Source organism: Erinaceus europaeus, chromosome 5 (assembly GCF_950295315.1).
Source record: "Erinaceus europaeus chromosome 5, mEriEur2.1, whole genome shotgun sequence".
In the NCBI taxonomy this organism is placed as follows: domain Eukaryota; kingdom Metazoa; phylum Chordata; class Mammalia; order Eulipotyphla; family Erinaceidae; genus Erinaceus; species Erinaceus europaeus.
This window is the reverse complement of record NC_080166.1, coordinates 83574056-83599194: the sequence shown is the minus strand read 5'-3', so window position 1 is coordinate 83599194 and position 25139 is coordinate 83574056. Positions and strand designations below refer to the sequence as shown.

Sequence of the window (25139 nt, the reverse complement as noted above, 5' to 3'; positions counted from 1 at the left end):
CTCAGACATTGCTTTGAGCTCTTTGTAAGCTCCAGTGACATACTTGTACTATGCTCAGCATTTGGATTTTTTATAGATGAATGCAATTCATTTTTACTTCAATCTGATTACATATATGAGAGTTACGGTTATCCAACCTGTGTTAATTAGGCAACAATCCTCTGATTTTCATCTGTTCTGTAGCAGCTAAGATACAGATGATGAAACAGATTAAACAGTTGATTAAAAAGTTGAGGGTGTGTACTGTATACGGGATCCTGTCAAAAACTTGCATTGATCTCGTCTTGTGTTTTCTCTGGAGTGACATTTTATCTTAGAAGCCTAAGTTTTGTTTTCACTTCATCTCAGACTGTGAAGAGTGAAGTATTCCTATCTATCCTTTCCCAGCCCCACCACCTTTTGCACTTTAGCAGTCATACAGAATATATTTGTCAATTAATCAGTGGAGAAGTGTGATGGTAAAATAATCTAGATTAGCAAATTTAAAGGGATTGAAAACATTCTGATGCATTCAAATTTCAGAAAAATATTATGATGCATTAAGGAGGTTTACTATATTTGGACAGGCACTGGGTAATCATCTTTTATAAAACAAAGATTTTAACATGCTGATATTTAGATTTTGTTTTTAAATTGCTTTTCCATGAAGTAATGCCAGTGAAGTTTATTGGTTCTGCTTCTACTGAATTTTCACTGTCAAACGGCTTCAGTGCAATTTGGAGAGAATACTAATGGTATTTTTTTAGTGTATGCATGATTTCATCACTTCCAGGTCAACTGCTTATTACTAATTTTTAAACATCTTTTTTAGATGGAGAGAGAGACAAAATGAGAGCAAAGGGGGAGGTAGGGAGAAATAGAGACAGCTGTGGCATTGCGCCATCACTTGTGAACCTTTGTCCCTGCACGTGGAGACCAGGGGCGCAAACCCACGTCCTCATGCATTGTGATGTGTGGACTCAACCATATGCACCACCACACACCCCACTACTCTTTTACTGAAAGGGAAAGAGAGAGACAGAGACAGACTATAGCACTCGAGCCTCCCTAGGTGCTGTGGCATCCCTATATGGTACAGGAGCTTGAGCCTGGGCCACACCAATGGCAAGGCATGTACCCTTCCAGATGAGCAATCTCCCATTCCCCAATGCCATGCCTGCATTGCTCCTCGCCATCTGACATTATCCAGTGGACTTTTTGTTGCTACTATACCATTTCTTAAAGTGCTAAAATAATGGGAACTATGAAATGAGACCCTTCCTTTTTTTCCCCAATGTCATGTCATTTCATTGATGGAATATTGATTTACAGGGTTGTTGTTGTCAGAATGGTACATATCCACATTTCTGTAAGACAGGGGTCAGTTCATCTCACCCTCTACCAAACTATCATCCTGCTCCACCACAGGGAGTTTGATCCCCAGCCTGCTTGTTCCTCCCTTCCCTCTCTGAGCCCTTGAACAGAGAAACTTACCAAGTCAAATTAGATATGTGAGAATTCCAAAATTAACTGATGGCACCTACTAAGTTTGCTAAACTGTGGGCTTGGAACCCATTGATTTTTTTCCCCCTCAGAATGATAAATGAGTACTAAACAGAATGTATTTAAAGTGTTAAAGAATGTGTTAAAAGGGCCTTCTTTGCAACAGAAATTTTGACTGATGTTGGAAAATGGCTTTAATTTAAATAGTTCTCCTGAAAATGACAGGTAACAGAATTGGATTAATAGTGTTACTATTATAACCTTTTTTTCTGTGTACTAAGGATTGTATACTTACACCTACACACCTCCTCCAAAAACTTACTACAGATACCTCTATCCTTGGTTAACTGCTAGTTAACTTTTGCAAAAAGTGACTTTAACAGAATGATAGACTTTTCGTTTGTACTCCTTGCCCAACTGCTTATTTGTCCTCCTTTATGTAAAGTTCAGGTTTTACATTTCCAAAGCTATACTAGAAGGACATTAGAGTTACTGGAATGCCCGAGACTCTTTTACAGAATTCAAAATGTTCAGCTTGCATTCCTTCTGTAGTGGACAGAGCCGGTAAACACTACCTTGACCAATGAAAAAAAAAAAAAAGGAGAATCCAAGGAAACTCACACCAAGACCTTGTGTCAAACTGGAACCCAGGAAAGCAAGAGCAGAGGCTCTTGAGGGACAGCTGGACAGATCAGCCCCACCTGGGAGGATGCTTTTGTTGACATCTCAGGTTGCCGCCTGATGATTGGTGGCCTGGCTGGGAGGGAGGGTCCCTAGGAAATGCAACACTGGGGATGCTGCCCCCTATCACATGATGGAAATTTCCACCCTTTGGAAAGGCAGAAAGAAAAGAAAGAAGGGTCTCTCAGTCCACCCTTTCCTGATACTTGGCGAATCCATACCGGGAATGTGGTGAACAGAGGCGGTGAGTGAGACTGAGTTTTTCTGTCAGAGATTTGTCAGTGTGCTAACTTGTGGCTGGATCCCAGCCTGGTAGGTGTTTTTTTTGTTTGTTTGTTTTTGTTTTGGGTTTTTTTTGGGAGGGTGCATACGGACACTTACACATGTGCGGCCAGCTCCCTAACCTACTGGGGCTTAGGTTAAACGCTTACTGCTCATGACTTGTGGTTGTCCTAGTTCTTGCTTCCCCCCACCCCCAAAGGATCACGTTTTGAATGGGTTGTTGCTATTAACTGGGCAGAGCAGAAATTAAACCTAAGCACAGGGAGGGTCTGGCATCTTTGCCAGGAGAGGTGGCCAGGGCGTGGCTGCCAATCTCAAGGGGCCCAGGGTAGGTAGCTGGGGGTCGGGGGCACCCGCAGCTTTGGCCCCTGGAATCTGGGAGCTTGGACTTGGGGTGCATTAGAACAGCTCTGCCTCTCCACCACAGAGGACCCAGCCCTCTGGGGAGCCGGCTCCGAGTTGGCTCAGGATCCTGCTGAGTACTCAGGGCGGGGACACTGGGTGCAGGACTTAAAATAACTCCTAGTAGCTGACAGCTGAGAGGTGGGAGAGGCCAGCAGGGGTTTCTGAGGTGGGGGGCTCAGGCTAGAGGAGTCACTTTCTAGGGAGAAGGAGCTAGAGCAGTGCCGCGCGGGGCTGGGCTGGGGTGTGCGGGTGCATCCAGAAGGTGCAGCTGGAAGCCAGTCCACTGTCCCTGTCCCTCCGCCGGCGGTGAGGACTCAGGATAGGGGCGGTGAGCCCGGGCTGGAAGGGGACGGTGGGGAAAGATCCCAGATAATGCGAGGGAGGGAAAACCGTGAAAGGAGGAGAGAATGAATGAAGGGAAGACTGCAAGGAAGAGGGCGCCCCTGGGAGGAGCCGGAGCCAAGGGGAGGGCACCCAGAACTCCTCTCCAGCCTCTGCGCCTGGGATGGGATGGTTAGCTCCGGGTGGGATCGGACTGGAGGTCTCTCTGCTCCTTCTGGGGATCTGTGGAGACAGCACCCTCTTTCTGTGCGCGAACAGCCCTAAAGGGTGAGGTGCACACTGACATTTGCTTTTAGGAAGGAGTGAAACTAAGTTGAAGGATCCAGGCCAGGAGACGGGTCTTGCTGTGCCTGGAAGTTTGCAAGGGAGGGAACTTGAGAGGCAATGAGGAGGACAGAGAGGCCTTGAAGAGCCTCTAGACATCTGCTCAGTGGAAAAGGTGCGCCTCTACCTGCCTTCCAGCTGTGTGTGGGGGGAGGGGGGATGGAAGGCACTAGGGCCACCCAGGAGCAGACACCGGACCCCTGGATCCCTAACCAGGTCCCTACCTCCTCCCCTCCCCGCCCCCCCCCCCCCCCCGCCCCAGCAGGATCCCAGAATTCTGGTTTTCATTGTTATCCATGTGGGAGGGGGGCAGCTTCTAGCCCTTAAGAAAAGGAGGAAGCGACCCGTGCCTCCACTATGCATGGGCTCTTTTCCAGTTTCCTGGTTTTCATCTCTGTCTGTTTCCGGAATATATGAACATAATCATTATGACTAAGTTTTTTCATGCTGTGAAGAAGACCATAATTCCCAAGGATTGATAGGGAGGGCTACAGTTTGGATTTGTTTCAACTTTGATTCCAGCCATTGTAGATCTTAACTTTTGGAAGGTAATGGAGTTGGGGAAATGGTTCATATTTCTTCTTTTTTTAATGCAGCCTCTCCCCGCCCCCCCAAAAAATTGTCTTTCAGAAAGTGATGAAATTGTTGAACACTCATTAAACTTAAGAACAAGAACTGTGTGTGTGTGTGTGTGTGTGTGTGTGTGTGTGTGTGTGTGTGTGTGTGTTTATGTGTGTGCGGGGGGGGGGTCTCAAATTGAATGGGTCTATGTTCTTTCTAAAAGTTTGTAAGGACAATGAACAGAATGTGTTCAGAGACAGGACCTTCTAATTGTGCTGGATTTTATCAGGAGACATAAAAACAAAGCAGGGAGGGAAAGGCGCCTTTGCAAGCAGAGTGGCCTGGGCAAGGTGTGCTTCTTCTTCTAGCGTTTGCCCTTCTTCCGTAGCCAGTCAAGGTGTGCTATTCCTGGGGGGCACAGGGTAGGAAGTTGGGGGTGAGGGGGGGCACAGCTTCAACTCCTGGACTGGTTGGTGTCCACTCCAGGTGCTGCAGAGATGGCAGCTATGCCGATAGGTCAACACTTCTGTACTGACTTACTGATACTTTCTAACTTTTTAAATAGTCACAACAGTGATTTCTATAAACAATGGCTTGATTGCTCCAAAATATCAGAAAATGCTGTCAAAAATGCACTTCCTCCATCACCTGAGCTCATGTCATGCATGCCACCACTGCTCAGGTGGCATCTTGTAAGGGTGGGAATAGGAGAAAGACAGATGAAAGGAAGAATCCCAGATGCTTGAACTGAGTGATATCCAGATGCCAGTCAGATTTCCTCTTCACTCAGTGCCCCAGCATTAAGTGTTTGTTATCTCCTATCTCCATTTTCTAGAGGAGCAAACTGACCTTGAAAGAAATAACAGGCAGAGACAAAAAGTCACACAATTTGTTAAGTGTCAGTGTTGGCATCAGAACTAAGTCCCTCCTATATCAAGGTCCTGTTTCCTCTAAAGACAGCAGTCAAACAAAGATGAGTAGAACAGAAACTTAAAAGAAGAGTCTTTGTACAGACTGATAACTGAGGAGGGTTCTACAGGTGGGAAATATGAAAAGCACAAGCACTTTCCCTTCTTCTGGTCTTCCTCTATTTTCCCAGTGATCTAACTCCACCCATTCATTTCACAAGCATCTACAGAATCTCTTTGCCTCCAAAAAATCATATTAAGGAGTCTCTTTTACCTTTGACTCTCCACCACAGCCCTGGGCAAAGACTAAGGTACTCAAGAAGAATCGACTTAGTTAATTATTTTTCAGTGGAAAGAGCAAACAGTTGTACTAACTGCATCTTAAGGAGCAGGGAGAAATCAGATGTGATCCCTTCACCACTGAACCTGACTTAGGACAGGGAACAGAAAACATTTCAGGACTATGTGATAGCTAAGACAGGTTTTGAAGAAGACATCAAAGATGTTGGCCAGGGAAAGAAGTGAGACATGATGCACAACTAAGAGACCTGTGGAAGCAGAAAAGTGGGTAGGGCAGGAGTCACAAGGAACAAATAGTTTCCTGCTGCACTTGGAGAGCACAAGAGTGGTGTCTGGGTTGGAGGTGTAGCGTAGGAGGTCCTTGCACACTGTGCAAACGCTCTATGGCTCTGCTACTCCTAGAATCTGAAGTAGACTATGCTAACCAGACTGACTAGAAATTACACTTCTACTGCTCTGTAATTCTATTACAGTACTCTGTAGAGAACTGAATTTTTCCCCATGCTCTTTATAGTGCTAAGGCTTTAAAACCCATGCTCAAGGAGAAATACTAGATTTTGTTGCTCCCCTACCACTGCCCCCAGGAAAGCCAAAGTGTTTTTTCTAGTTCTTAGAGGTGGATACTCTTATTTCCTCATAGCTACAATCTACCTAATCACTGACATAAAAAAGCTTCCCAGGTAAACTGCTCTTTGTGTTTCTCTGAAGGGATTAGAGAGAAGGATTTCTCTCACTTTTTAGAAGTCAGGGTACACAGATGCATTATTCAGGTGAAGTGCGTAATGATAAGACAGTAACACAAGGAACCTGGCAGAGTTTACACAGTGCACAAGGCCCCAGGATCAAATCTCCAGGTCCCCACCTGCAGAGGGAAGCTTCACGAGTGGTGAAACAGAGCTGCTGGTGTCTGTTTCTCCCTGCCCTCTCAATTTCTATCTCTACCCAAAAATATATACATGTATATTTTATTTTTTATAAAAAGACAGTAACACAAGTAATTCTCCTATGTCCAAAACACAAGCTGATAACCAATTAAGACTCTCGAATTTTGAAAACAGACTTTGAGAACTAAATCCCCAACCCCTCTCTCTTCTTTGAAGGACCTTATATATGAATTTATCATGCCAACCTTGGAGGTCTACATGCTTCTTTGCCATATCCACTCTTATAAGCTATCCTTAAGCACACTGTTATTAGGAAGGGAATTCAAATAATAATAAATGAAATCCACAAATCATCCCAAACCTATTTTAGTTAATAGGTTAAATCTTTCATTTCTTAATGTAATTTAATTTTTTTTTTAGCTCTATGTCCTTGGGCAAGTATCTTAATCTCTCTTTGGTTATGAAATTGGGATCAGGAGAGTTGGTCTATAGTGCAGCGGGTTAAGCACACGTGGCACAAAGAGAAAGGACAGGCCTAATGATTCTGTTTTGAGCCCCTGGCTCCCCAACTGCAGAGGAGTCGCTTCACAGGCGGTGAAGCAGGTCTGCAGGTGTTTGTCTTTCTCTCCCCCTCTCTCTTTTCCCCTCATCTCTCCATTTCTCTCTGTCCTATCTAACAACAATGACATCAATAACAACAACAATAATAACTATGACAACAATAAAAAACAACAAGGGTAGCAAAAGGGAATATATATATATACATATACATATATATATGCATATAAAGAAATCCTTTTAAAAAAAGATAAAAGAAATTGGGATCAGAAGACTATCTACCCACAGGATCATTAGGTAGTAGTTAACACATGAAAAGTGCTTAATCTAAAACTGATATCATATGTTCTTATTATTACTGCTTCTGACACCAAGAGCATTATTTCAAATGTCAACAAATGTCTACACTGAAGTTTCTGATAACATGCTTTCCTCTAATTGTCTTAAGAAAAATGAAAGAAACAGAAGAGAGGAAATGAAAAAGAGGGCTGAGAGATGCCCACATAGGACAGCCCAGCCTAACTGAACATTATCATTGGTCATTTGCCATTACTGCTCCTGATAAACTCAGCTATGGATAAACCCACTCCATCTCCAACCTGATGGCCATCTCTAGTCCCCTCACTTATGAATCTCTGTGTCTCATGTTCACTGCTGCCATATTGGTGCCTCACACTGGTACCTGGCACAGACACAGTCCTACATGTTTGTGAAAGGAAGACAGAACTTCATGTTTTTTACCACTACTTTTCAAATTAACATTTGTAATGCTGCACGATGACTTTGTAGATAGACAGTCAGGAGAAGCATTTTCAATCATATTAAACTAATTATTTAGTGCATGTTATTCACATGACTAAGAATGCAGGCTTGGTGGGGGGCAGTTAGGCAATGGTGCACCTGGTTGAGGCCACATGTTACCATGAGCAAGAGCCTGGGTTCATGCTTCCAGGGTCCCCATCTGCAGGGGAAAAGCTTAGCAAATGGTGAAGTGGGACTGCAGGTGTCTTTTTTCTCTCTTCCTTTCTATATCCCCCTTCCCTCTCAATTTATCTGTATTAAAAAAAAAAAAAAAAAAAAAAAAAAAAACCTCAGGCTTGGAATTTGGAGAGTGTGTTCATGACTGTCAATGCCATCAGAGACCTGGATTCAACTGCTGACTCTCCCACTTTTTTGAGTGACCTAAAGCAAGTGACTGAACCTGACTGCTTCATTCTTGTGCTCCATAAAACAAGTCTCTGCTTCATACAGATTTTAGGAGAATTAAATTAGTTAATATGTATAAAATATTGAGTACTATTCTTAGCACTTTGTAAGCAGTAGATGTGCTTGTGAAACAGTTAAAGGGAACCCCCATTTCCCAGTTAGATATAACAATAGTTTCAACCTTAAATGGAGTGATACCTAAGGGCATATCACAAATGCTACAGGAATGTTACAACTACTGCTAGTATCTGGAGCCTTTGGTTCTGTTTTCTGCTATGAGGACTGGCACCCTGACTTAGTCTGTCCATTTAGAATCTTACTGATTCTATGAAACTCTTCAGTGGAACTCTTCTCTCTACCCAGTTTTTGTTCTGTCGTTTTGATTTGCGTCATCCACACCTTTTCCATGGCCTACTCCTCAGGACAAGGACTTTGCTCTTTGTTTTGGCATAATCTTATAACACTGGGTACACTCACAGTTCTATAAAAGTGTTAAAGAAGAAAAAAAAAGATGCACTTCAAAAGAGACAACTTGAGCCAACAGCTGCAGGGAAGGCCATCCAGCAGCAGCTAGGAGGTGGCTGGCCTGGCGGCTCCAGACTCGAATGACTCCTGCCCAGGTTGGCCACTGAGTTGCCTGGGGCATGCACAGAGGATAGACCAAGGAAGGCTGCCACCTTGGGGACATTTCACCTGTCACAGGTTTGCCTGCCTTTTTACCACTTCACTAGGGAGCCCAGGGGAGGGAGAGAGAAGAACCTGGAAGCTAAGTGTCAAAGAACTGAAGCAAAGAAAGCAGGAGAGGCTCTTTAAGAAGAGGGACTGTATTCCTTTCTGTTTTAAGAAACATTTCCTGCTTGCTAAGTGGTCTTGTTTTCTGGAATTTTTCCAAATGGGGAGAATGTGGCACATGGACACAGAATGTAAACTCTGTGATCAAACTGACCTCCATTGTTGAGAAGTGAACTAACTGAAAAGGCTCCTCTTTCCTTCCTGTTTTGTAAATGACCACAAAGTAACCAAGTGGTTCAGAGCATGTGGAATGATTTTTCCAATGTCTAGAGAAAATATTTCATCACTATTTCATTCTTATTTGCCTTTGGAAGCAACTATTTTGTGACAGGATACCGAGAAAGTGCCTCACACCTTCTTGCTAGATGGAATTGTCCTTACTTGCTGTCCAAAGGAGACCATAGAGTGGGGTTGACCTATGTATGTTTAACCCTTTTATTTTGAAGTAATTATATACTCACTGGAGTGGTAAGTAAAAGAGAGGACCCATATGACTTTCACACAGTTTTCTTCAATACTTGCACCAGACATTATTTTAGTATGATATGAAAACCAAGAAACTGATAGTGTGTGGTTTCTCTATCACAGAATCACAGGTATAAATTGTGTAACTGCCTCCACAACCAAGATACAGTATTTCAATCATCACAAATACCTCCCTTGTGCTACTTCTTTACAGTAACTCTCATCTTCTCTCTAACCATCAAAACCAAGCTTTTGCTATCTTTTTGAGAATGATTTGTTTCAAGCAGAATATAGCTCTTAAGAGACATCGCATTGCATCAATAACTGATACTTTTTCCTGCAAGCAGTTGTCCAGTTGCCCAGTCAAATTGTGTGAGAGACATCCTTTTTTCCTAGTTGATAGATATATTTAGAATTTCAGTTGCATTAGAAAGATGATGAGCATAGTTTATGAAGTGAAAAGCATGAGGACAAAATTTTGGTAAATTTTTCTCCTCAAAATGGCATTTCTGTGCAAGAGAGCAAGTGAATAAATAAAAGTGAATCTTCATTTAAAATAAGTCACTCACTGAAAAGCCAAGTGGTGGTACACCTGGTAGAATGCACATATTATAGTGAGCAAGGACCCATGTTCAAGGCCCCCGGTCTCCACCTGCAGGGAGAAAGTTTCACAAACAGTGAAGCAGTGTTGCAGTGCTCTCTCTCTCTCTCTCTCTCTCTCTCTCTCTCTTTCTCCCCCCTCTTTATCGAGAATGATTTCTATCTCTACCCAAAATAAATAAAATATCTTTAAAAGGATAGGACAAAGAAAAATCATATGTATTTGGACAATATTTCATGAAATTCAGCACCTTTTAAAGTATCCACACTCATGTGATCAAGTATTTGTTGATATTAGCTTTATTTAACATGAGTCAGATTTTTGGTTCTTGCCTCTTTATGCTCATCTCAGTCATCCCACAGCTCTGGGACCAAGGAACAGTTAGAAATGACAGCAAAAGGAAATAGGGATAGCATCACGGCTATGCAAAAGACTTTCATGCCTGAGGTCCCCAGTTTAATCTCTATGCCACCATAAACTCTCACCAGAGCTGAGAGTTCTTTGGTCTCCCTCTATATATCTCCTATTAAAATAAAATGTATTTAAAATAAAATATATATTTTTTAAATGACAGCATGGCTCACCAGTTTGGCAAAAGTCACAAAGAGTGAAAGACAGCATCTTCTGCTCCAAGGTAACTATTAAGGGTTCAAAGACTGTTGTTAATGTTATACTACTTAGAACTTATACCCCTCCTAGTGGTGGAGAAACATCTCCCAAAAGGTCTTAAGTTAAGTATTTCTTATTCATCATCATTATTATTACTAGATTTACTTTATTACTAAAATCATGTGAGCAGTAGTTTCATGTGAGAGACTACCTAACACATATGGCTTGTGGAGCTAGATCACGAAATCAGACCTCAGGCATGCAAGTCCTGCATTCTACCAGTTAAGTTACCTATCTCCATCTCTCCGAGAGGTCTAACAGAAGGGAATGGATATTCTGAATTACACAGCATTAGCTATCTGTAACTAGCTAAAGTGGCGCATCACTTCTAAACAAGACCTGTAAGAGTTAGACTCAACCTTCCCCTGCAGCCTGTACCCAGTGGAGAGCTGGTCCCCATGCTGCCCCAATGGAGCAGAGAACAGGATACCTCCTACTCTCTGGTAGTGTTTATAAATGTCTCTTAGAGTTCTGAGAATTTCAGTTTGTGTTTTCAGAGATAGATAGTTTACAAAATAATACAAGCCATCAGGTGGAACCCTAACTAGGCTTGATTCTACCAGAAGCTATTGCCAAAGTCACTGTTTTTAATGATTTCTATTACCAGAAAAATATCCTTATCCTAAGTAGGGCATGTTGATTCTCGGTAATCACATAAAGGCCCATCACAGCTAAAATAATCTGTAGCTCTTTTTATAGGCAGACCTGCTTTTCTGAACCATATGGAATGGAACAGAATCATTCCAGCTCTTCTTATGGTTTTGGCTTTTCATATCACTTTTTTTCTGGTCTCCATCTCTGGTGTGTAGGTCAGGAGACATGAGTCCTGTGACCCTGAGAGAGTGATCCTTTTTGCTTTAGTTCAGAGAAGTGAACAAAAAGCCCACTGAATTTTTCTTCCACTTTTACATTATGTTTATGTATTTGACTAATGATGATGGTCTTTAGGGAGTGCAATAGGAAATGCAAAAACAAATTGCACGTATTGTTTTATGAAGAAGTGACAAGGTTTGTTTGTTTCTAACTTAGGAAACAAACCCTTTTACTATTAGTGATTTAATATTGATTTACAAAATGACAAGATAACAGGGGTACAACTCTGCACTGTGCCCACCACCAGAGTACTGGATCCCCAATCCCTCCATTAAAAGCAAACCTTTTCTGGGAGTCAGGCGGTAGCACAGTGGGTTAAGCACACATGGCACAAAGCCAAGGACTGGCCTAAGGATCCCGGTTTGAACCCCCAGCTCTCTATCTGCAGAGGAGTCACTTCACAAGTGGTGAAGCAGGTCTGCAGGTGTCTATCTTTCTCTCCCCCTCTCTGTCTTCCCCTCCTCTCTCCATTTCTCTCTATCCTATCTAACAACAACAACATCAATAACAACAACAATAATAACTACACAAACAATAAAAAGACAACAAGGGCAACAAAAGGGAAAATAAATAAATAAAATTTTTTAAAAATTTAAAAAAAGAAGCAGACCTTTTCTGAAAGATTATTTTTAAAGAAGTATCTCATGGACTATGCCAATGCAGACAAAAACCAAACATTAGCTTTGTAACTGCTCTCAAAGTACTCTGTAACATGCTGCAGTAGCCATACTATCTGCTGGAACCAAAGGATATACTGTTCCTTACACCCAAAGTTGTCAAAGGCCTTAGCCTGGTACTTAGTGTCAACCTCAGCCAGTCTCTAAGCAAACATTCCATCTGAGCTAACAGTAGACATGGTTGTTTGGGTTTTAGAGGACCAAATCTCTGATCCCATTTCTCGTTCTTAGAGACCCTCCCTCATTTTCTCCTCAAATTTCTTCCTCCATGGAAACTGCATCTTTTGCTCCAGATCTCATGCTGAGTATTCCAGTTTGGTTCCACATGCCTTGTTAGGAATTGCATCCAACAAAAAGTGAGCACTGAGTGTTGGTGAGCTAGCACTAGGAGCTGAGTGCTGAAGTTAAACATGGAGTGAAAGTCATGCTCAGCCACATGTTCACCAAATTTGGTCTTTGGATAAGATACTCAAACTTTCTAGGGGCCGGGTGGTGGCACACCTGGTTGAATGCACATGTTACAATGTGCAAGAACCTGGGTTCAAGCCTCTATTCCCCACCTGCAGTGGGAAAGCTTCACAAGCGGTGAAGTAGGGCTGCAGGTGTCTCCCTGTCTCTTTCTCTATCTCCCCATTTCCCTCTCGATTTCTGGCTGTGTCTATCCAATAAATAAAAATAATTTTTAAAAAAGTTACTCAAACTTCCTGAGGAGCAGATGCCTCATCTGTAAAGTGGGAGCAAAAACATCTTATACCCACAATGACCTTGGGTCCATACTTCCAGAGGGCTAAAGAATGGGAGAGCTATCGGGGGAGGGGATGGGATGCAGAGAGGTGGTGCAAATCATGTGGATTTGTACCCCTCTTACCCTATGATTTTGTCAATGTTTCATTTTTATAAATATTTAAAAAAAAAGGAAATAATAGTCAGCCCCTGTCTGTGACCTTGGGAGAACCACTGCAGTTTCCAATAGAGGGAATGAGGACACAAAACTCTTGTGGTGGGAATGGTGTGGAATTGTATCTCTGTTATTTTTTAATTTTGTAAATCACCAATAAAAATAATAGAAAATAAAGTGAGGATATTCCTATTAGAAACAGGAAGAGACTGAAATGGTGCTGGGTTATCATGAATACAGTTATTATTAATAAACATTTTAAAGAAGATTTCAAACTATAAAAACAGTTCTGATCAGAATGAAAGATGCAGACCAGAAAACTTGACTGTATATGTTTCTTATATAAAATATTTTTTATTTATTATTGGATGGAGACAAAGAGAACTTGAGAGGAGAGGGGGGAAACAGAGAGGGAAATAGAGAGAAACCTGCAGCTCTGCTTCACCACTCATGAAGTTTTTCCCCCCTGCAGGTGGGGACCGAGGGCTTGAACCTGGGTCCTTGCAAACTGTAATGTGTGCATTCAACCAGGTTCACCACCTGTGGTCTATGTGTCTGTGGTCCTCTCAACCCTGTTGTTATTACAAAGGATAAAAATCCCTTTACATTTGTCAGCCAGGAAGAGAGAGTCTCTGGTTGCCCCCCACTGAGATCTGTGTGTTCAGTACACACAGATTAAAACATAAAGGGTCTTCATTTCATAGCTCTAGTAGAACTATGTGGGACTTGATATAGGTTGCACTTTTGGTCAGAGGTAATCAAATGATGAATTTTTACAAAAATGGGAACAAACCTGAGATACTAACTTCATAGAGTAAGCATATGATGAATCATCTATCCATGAAGGTATTTACAAATATAGCCTATAGTCTTAAGAAAAGTAAAAGTTGCAATGAGTTAACTAGCTGCTTGATCTCTATGATGACAAAATGTTAGGGTGTCTGATATTCCCCCTAGAAATATATTTTTTTTCACTAAGGCAGAACTTCAATAACCATCAGTGCTGTTTTGATTACAATAATGTCTAAGCAAGCATCACTTTTGTTTGGAATTACAGATCTAAAAATATTTTAGACCATAACATGAACTACAAACAGAAAAGTAGAATGGCTGGGTGGTGGAGCACCTCTTGGGTACACACATCACCATGTGCAAAGACCCAGGTTCAAGTCACCCATCTCCACCTGCAAAGGAAAAGCTTCATGGGAAGTGAAACAGTGTTCCAGGTGTCCCTCCTTTCTCTTTCCCCATCTATCTTCCCTCCCCCTTCGATTTCTCTGTCCTATCAAATTGAAAACAAATATTTAAAAAACAAATAAATGGCAAGGTGGATTGGGCTTTTGATAATGGGCACATTCACATACACATGCTAATTTTATCTTGTTTCTGGGGCCAGACCTTAAATGCTTCATAAAGTTAGAGGAATCCCATGTGTTTACATGTCTCCCTTCAAAAGGGATGCCTTAACAGAGGTGTGGCCTGGAAGTTGTACAGAAGATAGAGTGCTGGACTTGCCTGCTTGAATTTGAGTTTGAGTCCTGGCATTGCATTTGCTAGAGGGATGCCCTGGTTCTCTCCTCAGTTTTTAATAAATTAAATCCTTGTTAAAATTGGATGAAGTACATATGTGCTCACATGAATGAATATATATTCATATATTTCATAGGCACGGAATGGAAGAACGTATTCAAAAGTCCCCACATATCAAACTAGGGATAGAAGAAAAGCTTTGCTATGAAATTACGGAACACAGTTCTCTAGTTAAGAGAAAAATTAAAGCTGACATGTCAATTGTCACGATGACTGTCAATTTTCAAAGAATTAGTATGTGACAAGCTCCATTTTAAAACCAGAAACCTTACTGAAGATAATGTAACCAATTCAGTGTTTCTCAGTGTCTCAGGCTGTCCACTGTCAACTTCTGTAATGTCAGAACTTGAACGCGTTAGTTCATAGAAATTTCTGATTGGAAATTTTGCTGTGGTGAAGACTTTTAATTTGGTGATCCCACTGGCTTATTTTTGTTTTAATCTTCTTTGTTCTATTCTTGGAATTTACTTTTGTGTTTGGTAAAATATAGTGGTTCGGTTTCATTCTTCTGCATGTTTAAACACATTTTTTTCCAGCACCACTTATTGAAAAGTCTCCCCTTTCCCCATTTAATAGTTTGGGCACCTTTGTCAAAGATTAGATGTCCATAGGTGTGGGGGCTTACTTCTGGTGTCTCAGTTCTATTCCACTGTTCAGTGTGTCTATGTTCCAGTTCCAAGAATTTGGATTACAGTGGCCAAATAATATAATTTGAGATCTGGGAATGTGATGCTCCAGTTCTGTTCTTTCTTCTCAAGATAGTTTTGGCTATTCTAGGTCTTTTCTGGTTCCAGATAAACATCTGTAGCTTTTGCTTTATTCTCCTAAAAATTTTGGATGGTATCTTGATGAGGATTGTACTAAATCTGTATATGGTTCTGGGTAGTTTATTCATTTTATTGATGTTAATTCCTCCAATCCCTGAATATGGAATATCATTCCACTTCTTTTTATGTTTTTCTGTTTCCTTAAATAGTGACTCATAATTTTCAGTATACAAGTCTTTCACTTCTTTGGTTAGGTTCATTCCAAGATATTTTATTGTTTTTGTTGCTATAGTAAAAGGGATTGATTTCTGGATTTCTTCTTATATCTTAGTGTTTTCAGAGAGGAATGCCACTGACTTTACACTGGAGTTTATAGTAGCTCCTACTTAAAAAATTTCGGGGAAATAATCGAGGAAGATAAACATACATTTAAAACTTAAAGCGGTTGGCATAAAGGTTACAAACATTTTTAATATGGAAATATTTCTAACATGTTTCCAAGTAGAGAACAGTATAATGAAATTCAATCTTTGTATATCTTTAACACTTTTCTATTCTATTTCATCTATGCCTACACTTTCCTTCCTGCTACAATTTCCACAATCACTACTAGATCCTCCCTCCCTTCCTCCCTTTCTCTAGCTCTCTCCCTTTCTTCTTTCCTTCCATCCCTCCATCCTTCCTTTCTTTTTTCTTTTCTTTCTTTCTCTCTTTCTTTTCTTTCTTTCCCAGAGCACTGCTCAACTCATTGAACCTGGGACCTTTGGTGCCTCAGATATGAAAGCCCTTTTGCATAACCGTTGTATTTATTTCCCCAGCCCACTAGATTATTTCTAAGAAAATTCAAGTCATCATATAATTTGACCCATGTGATTCAGTATGTGTCTATAAAAAGGTAAGAACTTGTGGTTCAGGAGATGACACGGTAGATAAAGCATTGGACTCTCAAGCATGAGGCACTGGACTCTCAAGCCTGAGGACCCGAGTTCAATCCCCAGCATCACATGTACTAGAATGATGTCTGGTTCTTTCTCTCTCCTCCTATCTTTTTCATTAATAAATAAAATTTTTAAAATAGTAAAAGCCTTAAAAAGGGTTGAGACCTCTTTTCAAATACTAGCAATTCTTTAATACTATCAAATAGGCATTGTAATAAGGTCTCTGGTTCTCTTTTGTTTTACCCTTTTTAGGTAGTTGGGTGGTAGCTCAGCAGGTTAAGTGCACATGGTGTTTTACCCATTTTGGATTTTTGTTTGTTTTTTTTATCAGAACACATGGTTCACATAGTCCTTGATTAATACATATCTCTCTCTCTCTCTCAATCTCTCTTTCTCTCTCTCTTTGCCTCCAGGGTTATCACTGGAGCTTGGTGTCTGCTCTATGAATCTACTGCTCCTGGAGGCTACTTTTTCCCTTTTGTTGCCCTTGTTGTTTATCATTATTATTGTTATTATTTTTGTTGGATGGGACAGAGAGAAATCAAGAGAGAAGAGGAGACAAAGAGGGGGAGAGAAAAATAAACACTTGCAGACTTGCTTCACCGCTTGTGAAGCGACCCCCCCCACAGGTGGGGAACTGGGGGCTCGAACCAGGATCCTTACGCTGGTCCTTGCACTTTGTGCCATGTGCGTTTAACCCGCTGCACTACCACCTGGTGCCTTGTTAATATATTTCTTAAGTCTGTTTTCATGTATATATTCAACTAGTCTTCATCTCTTTTTTCTACTTGAATTTTATTTAAAAACAAAAACAAACAAAAAACAGACCTTGGTCCTGTAGGATTCCCCAGTTTGAATTGTGCTGATTTACATACATTTAAAATGTCATCCTGACATTGCATTACTTTGCTTTCTTCAATCTAAGCCTCATAAAACTGCCTCTCCTTTTAAAGAAAAATTGTACCTTGTATTCATTCCTTTGCCTGCTTCCTTGAGGACTATGTAGAAGTCAGTCTGCCCAAAAGCCTCTCCTCTTAATGTGTCTAAGTTATCCACTGGATTAGCAGGAGAGCCCTTTTATTCAGGTTTCAAAATGAGTTCCAGTCTGCCCAACCAGGAGCTTGCTCAATAAGAATGCAAGACATCACCAGTAAACAGTAGGGGTTGTTTTGATTTAAAAAACTGTGCCATGTGACTACATTTATCATTTATTTTATTATTACCATTTTCTGTTGTCGCCAGGGTTACTACTAGGGTTTGATGCCTGCACAAGGAATTTGTCACCCCTGGTGTCTATTTTCCTTTCTTTTCTTTTTTTTTCTTTTAAAAAAAAAAAACAAGACAGAGGGAGAGGGACAGGGACAGGGAGATAAAGCAACCAAGCTTACTTGCACAGTGAAAGAGACCACAGCACTTCAGCTTCCTTGAAGAGGGTGGAGCTAGGCTTGAACCTGTGTCATGTGCATGCCAACGCAGCACATGACCCAAGTGAGCTATTTCACCAGCCCTTTTATTCTTATACAGAGAAACTGAGAGGGAAGGGGAAGACAAGAAAGGGAGAGAGAGATACCTGCTGCACTGTCTCACCAATCATGAAGCTTTCCCCTTTCAGGTGGGAATTGGGGATTTAAACCCAGGTCTACCACTGCCTGGGCCGCCAAGATACTTTTCTACTACTGATATATTTACGTAGGTTTTATTTCCTAGGACATTTTATATTTGGGATTTGCTTTAAAATAAAAGGGGGGGGGCTAGGCAGTAGCATACTGGGTTAAGCACAGAGTGTGAAGCACAGGCACTGACTGGCATAAGGATCCTGGTTCAAGCCCCTGGCTCCCCACCTGCAGGGCAGTCGCTTCGCAAGCGTGAAGCAGGTCTGCAGGTGTCTATCTTTCTCTCTCCCCCTCCTTTCTCAATTTCTCTCTGTCCTACTCAACAACAACAGCAACAACAACAGTAACAACAACAATGGAAAAAAGATGCCTCCAGGAGCAGTGGATTCATAGTGCAGGCACCAAGCATAAAAATAAACCGAGGGGAGTGCTGGCTTAGGTGTGGTCAGATTGGACCACGACTGATAATCCTGGGTAACGTCTGTATGATGTCACTGTATCATACCAGCTACATGTAAATTAACTGCAAAGTGGTACTGCCAGACCATAAGATCTGTTTGCCATAGAGGCCGCACCACCCAACAAGTTCTACAGAGTTCTTTTACTCTACGTTCTGTGAACACATCTATTGCTTTCTTTTTCATTGATGCAGACTTTTAAGTGTGAGGTGGTATCTGAATGTGTTTGTTTATTTACTTATTTATTTTCTTTTACCAGAGCATTGATCAGGATCTGGCTCATGGCCATGTTGGAGTTTGAACCTGGGAGCTCAGAGCCTCAGGCATGAAAGTTGTTTGCATAACCATTATCATGTCTCTCCAGTCCCTCAATGTGGTTTTAATCTCTAATGATAAGTGAAATGGAGCATTAAAAAAATAGCAATAACCCTTAATTTTTCCACAGTCAGATAAAAATGATGGCAAAGAAGAGAGCTCACCTGGGAGGCTGTTTGTTTTGCATGTGCATGACTCAAGTTCCATCACTAGTAAAATCCAAGGGTTTGCTCAGGCACTAGGGAAAAGCTTCAGAGTTGAAGTGAGGTGCTTCTCTCTCCGTCTCTCTGAAGAAGCCAACCTGCAGCAACAGCAGCATTGGCTATCTCAGCTATAACAAGGGGCCAGGAGGTGGTGCAGCTGGTTAAGAGCACACATTACAGTGCACAAGGACTGAGGTTCAAGCCCCTGATCCCCACCTGCAGAGGAGAAGAAGCTTCACAAGTGGTGAAGCATGACTGTAGTTATCTGTCTCTTCCCCTCTCAATTTCTGTCACTATCTGACAATAAATAAATAAATATATAAAATTTAAAAGTATATATTTAAAAATAAATTAACTATAATAAAATATTTTATGAGGGTGGCAGGCACAGAGTTAAGTACACATAGTATAAAGCATAAGGACCCAAACAAGGATTCTGGTTTGAGCCCTAGGCTTCCTACCTGCAGTGGGGTTGCATGTCTGCAGGTATCTAGGTGTCTATTTTTCTCTCCCCCTCTCTATCTCCCCCTCCCCTCCCCCAATTTCTCTCTGTCGAATCCTAAAAAAAAAAAAAAATCTTAAAAATAGCTACAGGAGCAGTAGATTCCTAGTGCAAGCACCACCCCAGTGATAGCCTGGAGGCAAAAAAAAACTGATTCAGGGGACACATGCTGTTAGTTACTCTTTTATCATGAATCATTAAAAAAAAAATTCTTATCTAAGGAACAATGTACTTGCCTTCTCATTCTGCAAGTATGGCATGGCGCAAGAGGAGTCAACGTTAAAGTAAATCAGCAGATAAATAGTATTTAAATCAAATAAAGAAATGGCCTGGGATGGCTGAAAAAATGACTACAGAGTTGCTTCACAGCAGGGGCGTGATCTGTCAGACTGCTTTTCTGAAGACTGGTGTGGCAAACTCTTTGTCTTGCCTCTGTATTTACTGACTTCTCCTGAGGCGAACCAGAAAAAGCAGCTTCCAACAAAAGCATCCTGGAGAAGAAGTAGCCCAAACCTTTAATTATCCCATAAGAAAATGATGACTGAGGTGAGCTGCGAAGAGAGTACTTAAGCCCTTCCTACTACCATACCAGCTGAACAGGAAGGCCATACTTGCCAGTGTTGACATCAAAAGCATACCCTCCCCAAAACCTAGCAATTTTGAACTTTAATCCTATTTCTCTTTTATTTTCAACAATTGAACAAAATATAATAGTTTAATAGTTTAAACTTTGACTAGCATATATACTAAATAATAATTTACATGTGGCAGATAATGTTCATTAATAATAACTATTGCTTAATAATATTTTAAGCAATTTATTTATTTTCATGTGATTTTTTTAATAAATAAATATTTATTTATTCCCTTTTGTTGCCTTTGCTTTGTTGTTGTAGTTTCTATTGTTGTTGTTTGTTGTCGGATAGGACCGAGAGAAATGGAGAGAGGAGGGGAAGACAGAGAGGGGGAGAGAAAGATAGACACCTGCAGACCTGCTTCACCGCTTATGAAATGACTCCCCTGCAGGTGAGGAGCTGGGGGCTCGAACCTGGATCCTTACGCCAGTCCTTGTGCTTTGTGCTACCTGCGCTTCTGCTGTGTGCATGTGATTTTTTAACTGCAGTCAACTATGCAATTGCAAAATTCTTGTGTAGGACTTGCTTTTTTAATATCTTTTCTGACACTGCAAAAATTTAGCACCATATGCATGATTTCCTAGTCAACCCTGAGAATAATAACTAAGGGACAGAGTTAAGTACTAGAAATGAAAATGGAAGAGAAACAGACGCACATTAAGAAGAGATGCTTTTATGTGAAGGCCAGGAAGACAGGAGAGTAACCTCTTGGGAAGACACTTTGCTGGCTTTTGTTCTGAGGGTAGAAAAATATCATCAGTGAAAGCAGGGCTGTTAGTTTTTGCATAATGATGCAGGTTCTATGTGCCAGGTTAAAAATATCTGCTTTGAGAGGCAGAGAGAGAGACAGCTTTCTATCTACTCACCTAGGTCTTATAGGTTAATTATTATCCAAGAGTTTCACCATCTTGAACATTCAAGTTAATCCTATTTAGGGGATCACACTGGAGGGCAGCAGGTAGGAAATACTGCCTCTAATCCTTAAGATCAAAGGCACTATACCTTTTACTGCAACAAGGCCACATACCAAAAAAGTTCCCAACTATGAGAATGTTTATCTACAGCAAAGAATGATAAGTTGGCAATTATGAGAACTCTGGAAAAGATTCTAGAAACATCTTAAAGGGTATGACAAAAGGATATACTTATTACCAATTTAAGATACATAATACCACTGATGATATTTTTACTTTTATGAGTGTAAAAATACTTTACAGAGGCATGCAATCTTGGTCCCAATTCTTTAAACTCTATCTTCCTCATAAGCTATTAAGTTACCCAGCTTGGAATTCTCCTGTCATGAACTCTTCAAGCATTTGATCCTTTCAACTGGCAAAAGGTTATTCTCTACCAAGATTTCCCAGTTCCTCTGAACAGCTATATAGTCACTGTCACACAGCTCTGAATTCACAAAGTATAGGGATAGTCAAGTGTGATGGGCTTCCAGTTCTGTAGGGTTTAAATCACTTGTTACACTGAGATCAAAGAAGAGGACCAATTGGTTGTCAATCTGACAATAAACCACAAATAATTTCCTTACAGTAAAAATGAAAGTGGGGGTCAGGCGGTGGTGGCTCACACAGAACACACAGGTTCGCATGCTCAGGGGATCTGGATTTAAGCCTCCTGTAGCCACCTGCAAGGGGGAAGCCTCACAAGCAACACAGCAATACTCCATGTGTCCGGCTTTGTCTCACTTCTGTGAGAGAGAGAGAGAGAGAGAGAGCGAGAGAGAGAGAAGGAGAGAGAGAAAAAAATAGTGGTCCCTCGGCATGGAGGAGTCAGGTAGGCACCAGACCTCAGCAGTAACTCTGATGGCTAAAAAGAAAAGAGGAAATATTTTACCTTTGTTTTAAAGTTTTGCTTGTTTTTATGAAAGACACACACACACACACATATACACACACACACAAAGCACTGCTTCATCACATTTTTCTAAATCCTTGTATTTGTTTTGTCTTATTTCAGTGCTGTACCAGGAATTAAACTAGAACCTCCTGCATACAAGACATGCATTCTCTCTGGTTCACCTCTTTATTACCCAAATTAAATAATGTCCCTTTTATTAAATAAGCTTCAAGCATATATAAATGTCAGGCAAATTTTACAAAAGACATCATATTTACATATTCTGCTTTTAACACAAGAGTAGTCATCAACCCAGTCCCTCATATTGCCATGTGGATCCTCTGCTAGTATGTATCCGAAGCACGTACCTTTAAGACTCCTTTTGGAATATATAAAAAGCACTTTAAAAAATTTTAATTACTGCACACATTTCCATTTTGCCACACTTGGTCTGTAGCTTTACATCTAACATACTTTTGTATGTTCCTTTAATTATATAAAAAAAGAAAAAAGTTTTCCTAATCTTGGAAACACACTTTTGCCATTTGCTACATTGGTTGCTATGGCAAGTTTGCATAGTGTATGAAACACCAGACCAGAGTAAACACACATTGCAGGAGACAGAGAGTGCTAGAGGCATTGGGCTATGTCAGCATTTCTGTCATATATATATATATATATATATATATATATATATATATATATATATATATATATATGTATATATATATATTTCATCTTTCTTATGTATGAAATGCTAATGCCATAACAGTTTGAAAACAGGCAGATAATTTCTTTATAAGCCTACATCTCTCTTGAGGGTCTACGACTATTATAAATAAAAAAGATGATTGTTAATAGGTTTCAACATTAAACTTGCTATATGACTTTTCAGCCACAATCATGAAAAAAATTTTCTTAAGTGGTATTTAGTTACTAAATAAATAATTATTCTTCTAAATCAAAATAATCTGAGTAAGTCCTCATTAAAACATTTAGTACTTATTTTGTGTGATCCATTGATTTTAAAATATACAACCAATACTAAAAACGTTTTTTTTTTAGTTCTTACTTCTTCCAAGCCCTATTCTAAGTTCTTTAGATATATTAGCTCAGTTGCAGAATAGTCAAAAAGAAGATATATGCCTCCTTTAATGAGTATTAGTCTATGTAAAATAAGAAGGAAATAAAGGAAATAGAGTGAAAAATAAAAAGGGGGTTCTAAATTGACTAATCTTCTAGCGTTTGCCCTTCTTCCATAGCCAGTCAACAGCGTCAGGTTGAGCCTGATGTAAAGTTTCGAGACATCCTTTGAATCTGGAGAGGTGGCAGTCGTTGACTATGTGGGTCATAGTCTGTCTGTAGCCACAGGGGCAGTTCGGGTCGTCTCTGGCTCCCCAGCGATGGAACATAGCGGCACACCGGCCATGGCCTGTTCGATAGCGAATGAGGAGGACCCAATCATAACGTGCTAGGTCAAAGCCAGGTTGACTCTTGCAGGGGTCTGTGATGAGGTGTTTGTTCTTTACCTCAGCTGACTGCCAACTCTGTTTCCAAGAGACTGGAACAGAGAAGTTCAGTGTAGGCGTAGGGGACCAGATTGGGTGACGAGATGTCAAGCGTTGGACAGGGTGGGTGAAGATATCCGCGTATATTGGCAGGTCCGGTCGAGCGTAGACGTGGGAAATGAACTTAGATGATGCCGCATCCCAACGAATATCTGGCGGGGCAATGTTGCTAAGAACTGGCAGCCATGGAACCGGGGTAGAATGGATGGTTCCAGAAATTATCCTCATGGAGGAATATAATTTGGAGTCGACCAAGTGGACATGGGGGCTACGGAACCATACTGGGGCACAGTATTCTGCAGTGGAATAGCATAATGCCAGAGATGATGATCGTAGTGTGAAAGCGCTCGCGCCCCATGAGGAGCTGGCCAGTCTTGCAATGATGTGATTCCTCGCGCCCACCTTTGCTGCAGTTTTTATGAGATGTTCGTGAAATGACAGAGTGTGATCGAGAGTAACGCCAAGATAGACTGGCTGGGCTTCATGCCGGATTCTCGTATCGTCAAGCTGCACATTAAGCTCATGCGAGGCCGAGGCATGGTGTAGATGGAAAACAGATGATACCGTTTTTGCAGTGCTAGGGATTAGTCGCCATTTTTTACAGTAATCAGATATCAGAGACATATCTTTCATGAGTGTTTCCTCGAGGATGTCAAACTTGGATGCCTGAGTTGCACAGCAGATGTCATCGGCGTAGATGAACTTCCTTGAAGAAGTTTCTGGAAGGTCATTGATGTAAATATTAAATAGCGTAGGAGTCAGAACAGAGCCCTGGGGGAGGCCACTTGAGACAAGTCTCCATCTGTTAGACTTGTCACCCAGATGCACCCGGAATCTTCTGCTTTGGAGAAGAAACGATATAGTGTTGGCCACCCATGGAGGCAGGTATCTTGAGATCTTGACTAGGAGACCATGGTGCCAGACCATGTCATAGGCTGCTGTGAGATCAACAAAGACAGCACCCGTCTTTAAATTCTTCTGGAATCCATTTTCAATGTAAGTTGAGAGGGCCAGGGCTTGTTCGCAGGTAGATCTTCCTGGGCGGAAACCAGCTTAGGCGGGTGATAGGAATTTCTCTGTAAGAGGAGAAATACTTGACAGAAGCAGCCTCTCAAGGAGTTTGTAACACACGGAGAGGAGAGAAATTGGTCTATAGCTGGCGGCCAGTGTTGGGTCTTTCTTTGGTTTCAAAACTGCTATTATCTTCGCACGATGCCAAATTTTGGGCATAGACTCGGATTCCAAGATATGGGACAGGAATGAAGCGAGCCACTTCTTTGCAGCGGGACCCAGGTTAAGAATGAGTTCTGGGGTTATGTTATCATAGCCAGCAGCTGTTCCCGGTTTAACCCTCTTCAAAGCGTCTTCCAGTTCAGACAGTGTAAAGGGAGAGAGTTTTGGAGATGGACAAGATAACCGGAAGTGGGATGACCACTCATGGGAAATTTCTCTTTTCCAGACTGGATCGATCTTAGCACGTCCAACTTGAGTTAGGTGACTGGCCACTGAGTTAGACTAATCGTAAAATATAAAGCAAGGGCCATCTCCAGTTCCCAGTAATCATGGAGTTATGGAAAGAACTACTAGGAATCCTTGTAACGTCATCACCTTGATCTACTCAGTAGTCAACAGGTACCCTATGTCTGGTGTAGCTTGTTTTAATGACTTTCAAATAAGTGACTATGACCACAGCACTGAATAACTTACTAGTGTCATTAAATGAGACAATGAAAACCTATGAAAAAAATTGTGTCAAAAATTTTGACTATTTCTGCACAATGAAAATAAATCTAT

General features: G+C 41.1%; 1 protein-coding gene across 2 annotated transcripts in view; it reads left to right on the top strand.

Moving 5' to 3' along the window:
- The first annotated feature begins 2291 nt into the window (after positions 1 to 2291).
- Positions 2292 to 25139, top strand: part of SLC38A4 (solute carrier family 38 member 4) — an 86005-nt gene continuing 63157 nt past the window's right edge. Inside the window, exon 1 of one of the 2 annotated variants that reach the window (XM_060191454.1) lies at positions 2292 to 2407. The gene's annotated coding sequence lies outside the window, so the exon portion shown is untranslated. Of the gene's footprint in view, positions 2408 to 8513; positions 8636 to 25139 lie in introns of those variants that run through there. The other variant, XM_016185587.2, reaches the window with a different exon arrangement.